Source organism: Octodon degus, unplaced genomic scaffold (assembly GCF_000260255.1).
Source record: "Octodon degus isolate 3935 unplaced genomic scaffold, OctDeg1.0 scaffold00025, whole genome shotgun sequence".
Taxonomy (NCBI): domain Eukaryota; kingdom Metazoa; phylum Chordata; class Mammalia; order Rodentia; family Octodontidae; genus Octodon; species Octodon degus.
Genome location: NW_004524601.1, coordinates 20,083,395 through 20,096,675, shown reverse-complemented (window position 1 = coordinate 20,096,675; position 13,281 = coordinate 20,083,395). Strand labels below are relative to the sequence as shown.

Below are 13,281 nucleotides of genomic sequence, written 5' to 3'. Positions count from 1 at the left end.
GAAGAAGAAGAAGAAGAAGAAGAAGAAGAAGAAGAAGAAGAAGAAGAAGAAGAAGAAGAAGAAGAAGAAGAAGAAGAGGAAGAGAAGGAGGAGGAGGAGGAAATAAAAGGAATAATGAAAGAAAAGAGAGAGCTCAAACCTTTGATATTATTTTTTGACTAGACTGTATGTTGGAAGAGAGACAGTTTCAGAGAATTTGTGTAACTGGAGGTAGAAGGAAGCTTTAGAACAGCCAAAGCTTGTTAGTACACTGATATGAATTTTGTGTTTGCATCCTCTGTACAGAGGCATGCTGTCTTTCTGCTTGGAATGCTGAATATTTATTATTATTATTTTTTTTTTTCAGTACTGGGGATTGAACTCAGGACCCCGTGCTTGCCAGGCAGATGCTTATTTTACCTAGCTATCTCCCCAGTCCCTGTGCTCAATATTTTAAAATTGTTTATCCTCCCCAAAGTGATCTGTAGAATAAATGCAATAGTAATCAAAATTTCAAAAGAGATTTTTGGAGCATTTTTCAAGGTGATTGTAATACTTATAATGGAAATATAAAGAGCCTAAAATTTCTGTTAACTGTTGAAAAACAAGAACAAACATAGTGCTCATAGCAGGAGGAGCACCATGAGTCTGAGCTGCATAGTGGAGAAGTACACTAGCTAATATGAGCAGCAGATGGGACAGAGCTAAATAATCAGGACTGGGTGAGAATGACAAAGCATAGATAAAGACATGGACAATGGCAAGACAGACCAGGAAGTGTGAGGCAGACTGGGAAGAGATCTGAGGGAACTTCTGACACATTGGAAATGTTTTATGTACCAGTACGGATTGGTTTATACATGTGTCAAACTGAACCAGCCATAAAATGAAATCTGTTCTTCTCACTGTGTCAAATTACACCTTAATATGAAATGCAAACTTCAACTCTTTAACAACACTGCATCTCAAAATATCCATTATTTTGTAATTTATTTTTTATTTGTAACTGAAGTTAACCCAGATCATGCCTGAATATGATGGAAATGAAGACATGGTCAAAACCTAATGACTTGAGGACATACTGTAGTGTTATAAAATGATACAAACTAGCAGCCTGCAGATGAAGATTTCAAAGAAATTGTACAGTAGAACTGTTAAGTTTCAAAAATACTTGTGTGTCCAGAGTATTCTACATGCTAGATAATGCACACATTTATTGATTTGCAAGTAAGAAAAGTGACAATATCTTGAGTAGTTTTGCCAAAAGATGATTCATTTAAATCTAGATTCATGTATATTACAAAAGATAGAGTAACATTTTTCCAGGATGCTCTATGTTTATGAACACTGAACTGTGATGCTGTGCAGGGGTATTATTTGAATAATAACCACTGCCACTTGTTTTTAATTATTTTACTAAAGGAAACATTTTTCATAAAGTACAATACATAGTATTATATGACAGCAAATGGTTTGAAATATACTAGCAATATCTGGAAGTTAAGAAAATTTGTTTAATATTGTCTTCCTAATTCTTGGGGAAAGGGGAGAAACACACTTCAGAAATGTTTGTGAGGGCTGGAGAAATAGCTCAGTGGTCTAAGCGCCTGCCTGGCAAGTGCAAGGAACAGGGTACTGCATGCCTTGCTGGCCCAGAAGCCTAGGTGCACCATGTGGGCCACCGCAACCGACTGTGGTTGCACATCCCTGTAATCCCAGCACTGGAGCAGCTGAGACAGGAGCACCATGAGACTGAGCTGCCCAGTGAGAACTGTACCACATAAATACATAAATGATTTTAAAAATTAGAAATGTTCATGAAATTTTACATTTTGTTTTGTTGTTGTTTATTTTTTCTAAATTTTTTTTTTCAATGGACAGTACGGCACACCCAGAGTTCCTGGGCCGAGGATTGAATCCAGGTCCTTGCTCTTGCAAGACAGGCACTTAGACCGCTGTGCTATCTTCCCAGCCCAAGAAACTTCACATTCTGAGTACTTTGCTAAAACATTATTTAGAGAGGAAACTAAAATATTTCAGAGTCATCTTTTATCTAACTACATAGACAAAACTGAACAGAAGGCTGAGAACTGAGAGTATCAAATTTCTAATTTTGTAAATATCAAATTATGCTTGGTCTACTTTAGTATTAGTTATCAGCAAGGACATTTATACCTACCCCTTAGTTATGTCCATTTTTGACCTACACTATAATGTGTAGGGAAATGCTATTTTCTAAACACTTACAACATTTCACTATAATTGAAGCCGCAACAACATTACTGTGAATGTGCTGGAATGTGGCTATATGAGGGGATGGAAGAGGCAATGATTAGAAGAAGTATTGCAACATTGGCCCAACAACTCTCTATTTTATGATTCAGGCAATACACTGAATTGCTCATCTCCAGTCATTGACCTTTAAAACTATGCTCATCCATCTGTGAAATGGCCTTAACCTCATCAAGAAGTCCTGTAGTGCACAAATTATCTGTTAAGTGTCAGATCATTTTCTTTGCCTCGTTCACGTATGATTGCTGATCAAGAGGCCCTTTTGCTACATAATAAAGATGGCTGACTATAAAAATATATTATATTTGGCCAAATTCATGATATAGCATTGTAATTTTTTCAATTTTGGTGCAAAACAAATAGCATAAATTTTCAAATCTTCAGAAAAAATCATTAGTGCCAAGGAGATAGCTCAGCAGCATAGATGCCTGTCTGGCAAGTACAAGGTCCTGAGTTCAATCCCTAGTATGAAAAAAAGAAAAGGCAATTCAGTAGCTACTGATATATTTAGCAAATAAATTACATTTTTATACTGGGTTGATGCCAAGATAATTTTTCATGATATATTTTAAATATTTATAAGTAAATATAAGTTTTAGATATTGTAAATTAGTGACAAATTTTACTTTCATCTTTTCAACTTGTTGAAGTTTTTGAAAACTTGGGTCTTGAACATTTCATTAAAAAGAAGTAGGAGTAAAACTAGCCATGCTGCCACAGGAAATCTCTCTCCCCTTCTGCATAGCTGTTGAAGGAATTCTGGTGAGACCAGTAGTAGACATATCTAGATTTGGCTTGGAGCTGAGAGTCTGGAGCTAACTGTGAGCCACCACTCGAGTCTGAAGATGAAACCATGGTCAACTTAAAAGACTATGTAGAAAGACAGGAAAACATATTTCCATTCAGCCCTACTATTGAGTTATTTGTCATTGTTTTTATTTTTTACACCCAAACGTTTCATTTCAATACTTTTTTTCCAAAATAGCTGACTTATAATTAATGGATAACATAATTTTAATAGGTATGATGACCCTTTAAATTTCTCTGGGCATAGTGATGTTACTAACTTTAAAGTTTTCTTCTACATTTTGGCCCCATAATTTTATTTGGAGAATAATTGATTTTTTTGCTCAAATGTTTACTGACATTTGACATATTCATTTTTGTAATGGTTTTATGCAGATTGGGTCTTCTTCACTGAAATGAAAACTTGTTACCACCAGCAAAAATGTCACAGAATGTGTTGTCTTCAGGTGGTGGGTGCAGAAAGTTGCTGTGCCTTGTGATACTAGAGTTTACCTTCTTGGTAGTCCCCTGTCCTTTATAGGGGTTGGCTTTTTCCTCTTACTGCCTCTCTGTTATGGATAGGTCTAAACTGTCCCTATAGAGCCTCATGTGGTGAGAGTAGGGGCTTTTGGAAGGTGATTTGATCATCTTGCAGGTGCTGCACTCATAATATTTGTGCTATAATCTTGAGTGAATTAATTCCCTGATGGATGGATAGCCAAGGGTGCAGTTAGAAGGTGAGACATGACCTTAACAGACAGATCACTGGGGATGCAAGGTGAGAAGACCCGTTACCCTATCTGTATTCTCCACTCACTCTCTGCCTTCTGGACAACAGAGGGGCAGTAAGTGCCCTTCCTCTGTGTCAGATCCTTCCACAACTTACCATTTCTGCATTTGATCTTGCCAACCATGGACTGAACTATGAAACTGAATCAAATGAAGCTCTTTGTGTTTATCTGGTGAAGGTCAGAATTTTGAGGGGGAAGCAATGAGAAATTGACAAAGATAAATTTTGGTGCCAGGCGAAAGTACATTACCATGACTATACCTGACCATGTTGTTTAGAAGACTTTGGAAGTAGTGTGCTTGAGAAGTTTTGAAAGGCTTGAAGCCATTAGAGAGAAAAATCTTAGGATGTTATGAGCTATACTTGCTGAGTGAGTGGTCACATCTCAGAAGACCACAATGCCGATAGAAATACATACAGTATGACAAGGCTATAAACATGGGTGTCTCAGTTCCCTTTCTCTAGTTGGAAAGGTTTATTTAGCTAACAGTTTGTGGAGGTTTCAGTCCATACTTGGCTGGCTCTAAGGCACATCGTAGAGGGCAGCAGTTCATGGCAGCAGAAAACAGCAAAGAGCAAAAGGGGAACAGCAGCATCTGGCTCTTTCCTTATATTATAAGCAGGCTACCCTGGGGTAGGGGTGTAGAACTCACACTGTCCATGTCTTCCTCTTGCACAGGTTGAAGATGTCTTCATTGTTTTTTTTTGTTTTTTGAGTCTTTTTTGGTGGAACCAGGGATTGCACTCAGACCCTTGCACTTGCCAGACAAGGACTTAATCTACTGAGCTATCTCCCTGGCCCCCAAGATGAAGATATTTACAAAGTAAAAAGCCTAGCTCCCTGTTGAGTCACTTAATTAAACTTTTAAACTTTTAACTTCTCAAGGTGACACAATGTATCAGCTAGTACAATGGGTACACATATACTGCTGCGGTAAGATGATTTTAATTCTTCTTGGAAAATACCTAGGATGGTGGTTGAATGGGGCTTCCAATCCTAGCTTTTTGAGGATTCTTCACACTGTACCAGTCTACACTCCCACCAATGGTAGAGAAGGGTTCCTTTTCTCCCCACAGCGCCTCCAACATTTGTTATTGGTTGACTTCTTGACGACATCCATTGCTTCTGGGGTGAGACAGAGTATCAGTGCTGTTTTAATTTGCATCTCTTGAATGAACAATGACGTTGAACATTTTCTCATATATTGATTTTCCATTTGTAGTTTGTCATCTGAGAAGTGTGCATTCATCTTAGATCTCCATTTTTGGATTTGGTCTTTGAATTTTTGGGATCTTATTTTTTTTAATGCTATTGTTCCAGGTAGAAATCCTTTGACTGAAGGACAGTTGGCTAAAATTTTTGCCAATTCATAGTTTTCTTTTTACTCTGTTGGTGATTTTTTTTTCTTTGACATTCAAAACTTTTCAAAAAGATGAGATACCAGTTGTTGATTCTTTCAACTATTTCCCGTGCAGTTTGGTTTTTGCTCATGAGCTCTATCATAGCTAAATCTTGAAAACAACTCAAATGCTCAGCAAGTAAGGAATGGATTTAAAAAGATATGGTATTTTTATGCAATAGAGTATTACTCAGCTATAAAGAAGATAAACTAGAGGCTTTTATAGGGAAATGAATGCAACTGGAGACCCTACTCAAAAGGGAATTAAATTAGACCCACATGTGTAGGCATTGTGTTGTCTCCCTAGGGTAAAAACCTGAAAAAGTAAAGGAAATCTGAAAGGTACAATAGAAACTGTGGAAGTAAATGAAACTATGCAAAGGGAAGGAACACCTGGGATGAAGGAAAGGAGAAAAGAAAGAAGAGAAATTCTACTAGTCTATTGAAAGGAAGAGTTAATGCTTAAATGTTTTTCTTCTTTTTATTTTTTTCACTAATTTTTACATGCTTGTATGTAGTAATCTAAGCAACTAATTTAAAGACAACAATATACAATATAACAACCATTGTTGAATTCTTATCATTTGTTTAGTGAAATTCTATATCATTTCTAATGTTTTTTTTTACTCTTTTTAGAAACAATTAATGAAAGGAATTCATATAGTAAAAGCAGCACTCAATAAGTTTCAGTAAGGAATAAGGGTTCCATTGGCAATGGGCATTTCTTATTGTGTGTTATTTTCTGGCAGAAAACATGTTTGTATTTTTATAACATCCTGAAATTTTCCAGGAGATTGAGATAAAAGGTGGTGGGTCTTCTGGCTTCCTCTTTCCTTAAAGTCTTTTTAATAACTATCTTCAGTTGCTTCTTTGATTTCTCTATATAATAGAGCAAAGCATACAGGAAATATGCATCTCCTTTACAAGGGTTTAGACTAATCAATGTATTTGGTGACTCCATACCATGAACATTGTCCAAATATTTAATATTTAGCAAGAGAAAAAATTTATACACCTACACGGTATGGAGGATTTTAAGCACTGAACTAGCTCTAAGGTTACTATGAAAATTCATTAATGAAGAAAGTGTTTGTAATGTTCTTTAAAATAATTACAATGAAAGTTACATTTAGCAGCCACATGGGATGGGCTTTCAAAGCTTTTGGCTATCAAGTTCTTCACTGTACATAAAAAAGCCAAGCTTTTCATGAATGGATAAGCTAGTTGGAAAAATTATTGGTAGTCAGTTCTACAGGATATTATATTCAGCAATTAATTTTATAATAACTGGTTCACACATATAAAGTAGTCCATTTGCATAAAAAATTACTGCTTAAATGACAAATCAATTATTGCACACAAAGTCAATTATTACACACTTGTTTAAAACTGAATATCATAATTAAAATTTGAGTAATTTGCTGTTTTTCCTGTTGCAACACAGTACAGTAATTAGTATTCTAGCTCTTTGAGATTAAGTATCTCTGTAAAGCCATTAAAATAAAAATCCTTAAATCTAATGCATAGTGAATACATGACAATTGTAATGCTTAAAAAAGTCTTCCGTCTCTTCCTTCTTTCTTTTCCCTCCTTTCTTCTTTTCTTCCACCCTCCCTCCCTCCCTTCCTTCCTTCTTTCCTTCCTTCCTTCCTTCCTTCTTACCTTCCTTCCTTCCTTTCTCTCTGAATAGAATTGATCACTGAGCCACTGTCTCCACCTCAACTCTCATGATGACATCCACAGAATGACTGGTCAGCACTCCTTTTTTTCTGAAACAGAAACAGGAGATAAACACCTGAGAATATAAACTTGGAGAATGAGCTTTCTGCATCAATAAAATTTATCCCTATTCCTTGTACTCAATGGTAATTCTTAAAATAGACTTCAAAGAATTTGCGAAGTTTTCTAATTAAACATTAATTCTCAGTGAAGGTAAGCATTTAGGTGGTGTGTTTTAATGCCACAGAAATATGCTGAAGAACAAAACCTTTCACAACTGTAGCAGGATTATTATGTGTTGGGGACAGAGTTAGTCATAAAGAAGTATCAAATAAGCCTTTACTTAGCGAGGCCCATAGGCCCATATGGATTAGACAACTCACAATTTTATCCAGAATCTGATGCTTTGTGGTTATCTAATTTTACTCAGCTAGATTCCTAACTTTCTAAGAATAACTTCCTCTCTCTAACAGCTCACCAGAATCGAAGTCTTCCTATGCACAGACGCCCAGTAGCTCTTTACTCTCTCACAATTCATGTTTATGTCTTGGCAAGAATGTTCTAGACACTAATAACCTACCTGCATCCTCTGAATCCATCCCCCACCACCAGCTCACTCCCTGCACACTGGGCCTTTTAGCCTTTTTGTTCCTTCTGCTGGCCTCCTGCTTCTCTCCCCACCTGGAGCATGCTCCTCCATGCCCAGGTCCCTGCTTCACCTCCCTCAGGCAGGCCCTTGCTCAAATGCTCCTATCTGTAGGGTCTTCCCTATAAACCATTCCAGAGCTCTACATGCTGCTGTTCTTTTACTTTCTGACCTATCACTTAAAAGGTTTCTCATTTTATTTTTCTCCCTCCAGTCTCCAACAAGAACATAAATTTTGCTAGAGCAGAGACATTTTCGTTTATTACTGTGTCTCTACCATGCAGAAAGGTGCTTGGAATTTTGTAGGAACTCAGTAATATTTTGTTGAATGGACAATTAATGAGTAGACTAGTAAAATCCCAACTCAATACTATCTTACATCATATCCAATTAGACTACTTTGATGGTCATGATGAACCCATAAATTCCAGAAGGACTACTGTTCCTTATTTGTTTCTTCATTTATTCCATAAAATGCTATTTATTACCCACAATGTGTCAAGACTTCCATAAATACTGGAAATACCAGTAATTAAAAGTCAAATTGATACCATGAAGTACATAGTTTAGTGATGAAGACAGCCATCAAAAAATGTATAATGTAGTTCCTGGTAGTTATAAGAGATATGAAGACAGGGAAGGGGTTGCATAGTGTCCCAGGAGATCACCCTGGGAAAGTTGAAGAGGGCAACCCTTCCTGTGGAGGACAGCTTTGATTGGGCCCTGAGTAGAGTGTGAAATGTGCCAGCAGGGTGGGACAGTGGCACCCTGGAAAAGAGGAGGCCGATGTGATAAAAGCTGGGAAGGATAGAAGTAGAGTGGCAGCCAGTGAAGCTGGGGAAATAGCCTGGATAGAATTTCTAAGGTCACTGGTAATACCTTCTTCATGCTAGACAACATACATTATACACAAGGAGTTGCTGGCTATTATGTGGAAAACAGAAAGTGTGTTCCACTCAGAGACCAGCAAGAGATAATTAGTCTTTGCAAAGAGCTTCTTGGTAATATTTGAGAGCTGGGGTATAAGGCCCCAGTGCCAATTATGCAGGTAAATAATACAATTGGCATGGTGATTAGGTCCTCCTTCTTCATCATACTCAGGAATTTCAAAGTTCAGCATTCAATATATCCAGGACATACACCTCCTCGTGTTGCAATGGAAAAAAATCTACAGCAAGAAGGACAATATTTTTCAATCCTTCAACTGCAAAGAGAGAAAAATAAAACCAGCAGAAATAACACATGACATTAACCACCCAAGTCTACCCATTCCCCTGGGAAATGTGTGGCCAGTTCGGGCCCATTAGTCATTTTGATGACATAAATAAGACATTCATGGAACAAGTCACCCTTAACCCCAAAGGAACAGTTATATAAATAACAGCATTGGTCACTGCTGAAATTCACTTTTTCTTCTTCCTTCCTAATGTAACATTTCCTCCTTTCTATCTCATCTGTGACATATAATTGACTTGGCACATTTTTAATACAAAAGTTTCAAGGATATTCTGCTTTAAAGATACTGATTATCTGAATTACAATTAAACATCTGGTAATGTGGGGGGAGGTTGGTAGCAGGAAGCATATGGTAATTTAAACTTGTCATCTGCCTACCAGTAGCATAATACCACTGACAGTGACCCAAAGACTGGTGAGTAAAGGAAATGTAAATCTCCCATGACCAAGCCAACGTTGACTACTGACAAAGACGGTGTTCATGTTTTTGCCTAGATTCTGACTTCAAGCTCCAATTAGCTGAAATTCAATTTTGTGCCTTCTCTCCAAAGTTATCCAAGGGGCCCGGCCAAATAGCTCAGTGGATTAAAGTGCCTGCAGGCAGGCACAGGGGCCTGGGGTTTGATCCCCTAGCCTGCCATGCCAGCCCCGCCCCTGGTGCATTCTGAGGCAGCAATTGAGACTGGACGTGGTGGCATGCACCTGTAATCCCAGTTATTCGGATGCTGTAAACAGGTGGATCACTAGGAGTCTGATCTAGTAGTGAGACCCTGAACACCCTGTAGACCTTCCCTAAAATACAAAAAATAAACTAAAATAAAATAAAATGCAAAGCCAGCATAGAACTACCTAGTAAAGCCTCCTAAAACAAACAAGCAAACAAACAAAAACACTGATGCAATCACCCAGGAAGACAGCTCAGGCCAAGGAGAGATCTTTCTGGTCTCCAAGTTATCCTTACTGTTTATAAATGTCCTGTGTTCCCATATGACTGGCATGTCTATTTCAGTAAATAAACTCTGCCTTAACCCTATGGATTGTGGTGTAGGTAGCATAACAGTTACAAGCTCAGACTCTGAATCTGGACTGTCTGGATTTGAATTGTAGTTTCCCACTACTGGCTTCAGAACATTGGGCAAGAGACTTCACCTCTGTATGTCTCAGTTCCCAGATTTATGAAACAGCGGCAATACTACGCTTCCCAACATACTGATGACCACCTCAAATTAGTATTATGAAGAATCAATGAGATTCTGTGAAGTACTTAGTTTCTCATATCAGATGTTAATGAAACTGACTCATACTTACTTGGTCTCTATGTTCTCTGGGTTCACACATCCTTTTCTGGTTGATGTAGTACACCTCTAAACCAAGCATCGTGGCTCATCAAATTTGATCCCACGGTATAGATAATTCTCTTGTTAGCAACTGCTACTGGTCATTATTTTGCCTCAGGGTGGGGAGGGTTTTTCCATCCTAATGAGTACTGTCCAGCCCTTATATCCTGTTTCAATGCACCTGTTATAGTGCTAAATTTTGTACAGAGACAGGAAATTCTCTTGAAGCACTTAGGCCTTACTTCCGGAGCCCCCAGAATTGGGGACCACCACCATCCTGTCAAGGTTTGGCCTACAGCACGCTGTGCTACTAGTTTCCGATCCTCTTTCCTCTGTGTATGAGGGTTCAGTTTCATATCCTGTTCTTACATGGGGGATAAACTTCATTCTGTCCCTTCCTTTTTGGTTCCTGCTTACAGGTGAGCTTCTTTCCCATCCCCCAGTTAGGCCAAATAAATGCTCCCTTACTGTCATAGCATGTAAAAGGAATGAAGATGAGTTTTCCTATTCTATTCATGTTTTGATCTGGCTCAGCCGGACAACCTGGCTTTTAAGTATGTTAGAGAATTATCTAATCTGTGGGATCAAATTTGGATGAGCCATGATGCCTGGTTTAGAGGTGTACTACATCAACCAGAGAAGGATGTGAGAACCCAGAGAACATAGAGACCAAGAATGCACGGGTCAGATTCATTAACATTTTATTTGTTACATAGGAATCTGAGGTGGGTGTGACTGTTGGGCAGCCTTTCTTCACTGTCCTTCAGTGAGTTATTTAGACTTCTTTCCTTCTGAGGCTCTGCATTTTATTATAATTTAGACCTAGTTTTCTAAACAGAAATCTTTGCAAAGGCGAACCTGCTTCCCATAGCAAACTTTCACCACTGTGAGTTTGTCACATGGCCACACCTACTGTCAGATGCATCACGGGCTTTCTGTGGCCAAGACGTTGTTTCCTGGTTGCACTAGCCCATGGAAGAAAAGATCATTTTTCAGTGATCAATTAGCTGTCACTAGTCTGAGGGGAAACAATGTTCACATTGTATCAGAGTCATTCGGAAATATATAAATTTTGTGAACTGCTTTAATCCAGATCAAAATTAAAACCAACAGTGAATTATTGTCAGAGAGAACTAAATATTTTTAAAGGTGCAACTTTAATCAGTATTTACTTTTCCTGTCCCAAGAAATTATATTTAAATAGCAGAAAACAGTTGCTGACAAAGGCTACCAGTTCTTTATTTTAAAATCATGCCCAGAAAAATCTGCTAGAAACTGAACACCCTCCTACCACCTCTATTTAAAAAAAAAAAAAACAACTTTTTCTACATCCAACCAAGATCAACAATCTTAAGTTTTTCATAAGTCCAGAGAAGATGTTAAATATCCCAGCTTCATGGTACTCATTAGAAATTTTTAGAGTATTTTTACCTTTAATAAGCTAATTCAATTCATGCTCAGGGAGCTGCTGAAATGACTGGATTTCAATGTACTAAACAAATACCCCTGGCTCCGGCAGCACCTTTTTTACATTACTAATGCATTACACATATGCTTTCCTAATATTGGTGCCACTGTGCAAACAGTACTGTCACTTGGAGCCACATTCACCTTTTGTAAACAAATGATTCAATTAATAAACCTCACCAGGGAATAGTACTTTTGACTTAAAGGTTGCCTTTCTAAGATTGCTTTATAAAACAGTCTTCACATTCCTGGAGCTTATGACCTACGTGCATTTCAGGGTTTGCTAATGAACGGCTAAGCTGCTGAGTTGAGTAAATATAAAAGGCATTTCTCTTTGCTCTTTTCACACCTTTTAATTGGAAGAAGTATGTTTTCATTCAATTTATACCATTTTTATGTTCTGGAAACTTGTGTGCACAAAAGATTGGTTGAAATTCTAGAGGCAGTAAGGGTCCTATTTTTAACGCGGGCAGCAGGGTTGCTTTAATTCTACAGGACAAGGATTAATAGATCATGAGTGACATGATGGATTGGTTTGAGAATTACATTCCAACCTAAGTGAGTTTTAACTCCCATAATGTGTCTGTCCATGTTTCTAAAGCAATTATTTTCCAAGTAGAATGCACAAGGCGGCCCAGGGGGTTAAGAAAGATTATATTAGTCAGGACTCTTTCCGGTTGCAAGTGATAGAAACACTTCTCAAAAGGGATTAGGCAAAAAAAAATGAACGCTCATACTCATGTCTGTGAAATGTCTAGCATTGGGTGGATTTCAGACAACAGTGGTCTATCACTGGGCATCTCAACAGAAAATGGCTAACATACATTCACATTAGAGTAATCAGATCAGTTTATTTACCCAGAGACTAGGATGAAGGTATGAGGGTGGTGAGTGCAAAAAGGTAGAAGAGCTGTTAGTCCCAGAAATGTGGTAATGGGAGAGGAGGGAGAAGTGACTGGCACCTGGAAGGAACTTTGACCGTCAGCCTGAGACCACCCTGAAGAGGGGCTTGGAGGGTCAACTCCTCACCTCCCTCTGCTGAGCCTCCCCAGTGCCCAATCTCAGCTGGAAACCAGAGAGGTGTTACACATGTCTCCACAGGCTAGAGGCCTTGGCTCTGAAAGGGCAGAGGCTGTCCCCATAGCTAAATGAGTAACTTTGGGACTGGATCTCCATCTGCTGTGTCCTCTTTACTGTAGAGATGTTAGCCTTCCTACTAGACAGACATTCTCCTCCTGATGGAAAGAAGACCACCAGTCACTCTATGACTAATTCCTGGCAGAAGACCCATTTCCAAGAGAGCTCTTCCTTCTAGGAGTTACACAGAAGTCCCCCACTGGCTCACAGGTCCTTCCTGAACCAGTCTCTTTAAGGGAGTAAATGCAAGATATCAACAAGCCAGTTTTCTATGATGTTCCAGACTCTGAAACTGAGAGAGAATCAGCCAACCCTGAAGCAAGTGAAATGAGCTAGACAAGGCTGAGCCCTCAAAGGAAAAGGCAGGATGGTTCTATCAGGGAACAAAAAAGAAGCTGGCTTTAGACAGGTAGATCTGTTGACTAGATACCACTTCAGAGGTAGTAGTTGGACACCATGTGAGAGAAAAATCCACACACGCATTAAGCCCTT

General features: G+C 38.5%; 1 pseudogene; it reads left to right on the top strand.

Annotated features, from left to right (window-relative positions):
• Positions 1-12,522: 12,522 nt before the first annotated feature.
• Positions 12,523-13,281, top strand: part of LOC101566515 — a 47,820-nt pseudogene continuing 47,061 nt past the window's right edge.